The 724-nt window shown below is 36.3% G+C and overlaps 1 non-coding gene across 1 annotated transcript; it reads left to right on the top strand.

The window, feature by feature from the left end:
- The first annotated feature begins 311 nt into the window (after positions 1-311).
- On the top strand, positions 312-418 carry LOC121204431 (small nucleolar RNA R71). The gene has a single exon (XR_005899356.1). It is a non-coding gene; the product is annotated as a small nucleolar RNA R71 (small nucleolar RNA).
- Positions 419-724: the final 306 nt, after the last annotated feature.

The following is a 724-nucleotide window of genomic DNA, read 5'->3' as shown; positions in this document are numbered from 1 at the left end:
CTATTAAAATCGGTTAGATTTGGCTGGTTTTGGACTTACGTATTGGTTGAACTCATCTCTAATTGATTAAGCCTTCCGAGTACTTGTTGATACCTATCCTCGCTACCAATAATGTTCACTGTCGATTGTTTGGCCTGATATGTGGACTACTCAGCCGACCACATTCAAGAGTTCATCACCATGTCCTCAATAAGTTACAGGCTTCGGCATACGTCTTTGATATGAATGCTCCTGCAGATGCTTTGTTAAGAATAGAGCGTAAGTTTCCATTAAGCCTATTATAGAAAACTTGAATTTGTAGCCAATCTTGTAAACCATGATATGGACACTTACGTAGCATTATCTTAAAGCGCTCCCATACCTCGTATAATGACTCTCCTTCCAATTGTTGAAAATTAGTACTATCTATTCGAAGCTTCATTGTCTTACTCAGGGGAAAGTATTTTGCCAAAAATTTACTCGTTAGCTTGTCCCAAGTATTGAAGGACTCTATTGGATATGAATCTAACAACATAAAAGCATCATCAGTAAGACATAAAGGGAATAATCAAAGATGGATAGCATCATCGGATACCCCATTATACTTAAAGGAATTGCAAATGGTTAGAAACCAATTAAGGTGTTTGTTTGGATCCTTATTCATTGAACCTAGAAATTGAAGGTTTGATTCTGTCATCTAAATCATTGTTGGTTCAATTTCGAAGTTCTTAGCATTAATCATTAG

Source organism: Gossypium hirsutum, chromosome A07 (assembly GCF_007990345.1).
Source record: "Gossypium hirsutum isolate 1008001.06 chromosome A07, Gossypium_hirsutum_v2.1, whole genome shotgun sequence".
Taxonomy (NCBI): Eukaryota; Viridiplantae; Streptophyta; class Magnoliopsida; order Malvales; family Malvaceae; genus Gossypium; species Gossypium hirsutum.
The sequence above is the reverse complement of the archived record's forward strand: the minus strand, read 5'-3'. Positions and strand labels throughout refer to the sequence as shown.